Source organism: Chondrus crispus, genomic scaffold, assembly GCF_000350225.1.
Source record: "Chondrus crispus Stackhouse genomic scaffold, scaffold_5, whole genome shotgun sequence".
Taxonomy (NCBI): domain Eukaryota; phylum Rhodophyta; class Florideophyceae; order Gigartinales; family Gigartinaceae; genus Chondrus; species Chondrus crispus.
In genome coordinates this window covers 800,479-800,955 of record NW_005179334.1, presented here as the reverse complement: position 1 = coordinate 800,955, position 477 = coordinate 800,479, and positions in this window count along the sequence as shown.

Genomic DNA, 477 nt, shown 5'->3' with positions numbered 1-477 from the left:
GACGCCGTCGGCGCCGTGCGCGTGAGCGGCAAGTGGGCGCTGCTTACCGGCGTGACGAACGCCCCCGTCGACGACCAGCTGCCGGACTTTGGCCGGCAGACGCTCGCGGAGTACCTGTATGCGGATGAGGGGGGCGTGCTGCGCGCGCGGAGCATGCGGCTGCCCGTGCGGCCGGAGGGGGGAGGCGACGTCGCGTACGAGCAGGGCGCGACGACGGCGCTGGCGAGCTGGCGCGGGAACGCCAATCCGTCGAACTTCATCAGGACGCTGCCTGCGGATAACGTGGCGATGCAGGCCGCGCTGGACGCGGGCGCGCTGGACGCGCAGCAAGCGGATGACGCGATGACGATGAGCGGGGTGGCGCTGCTGGCGCTGCCCGCGCTGCTCAACGCGGTGCCAGTGGCGCTGGTGGCGCACGTGGGCGCGCTGTCGATAGTGCTGTACACGGTGCTCAGCGACGTGGTGACGGTGATCCCG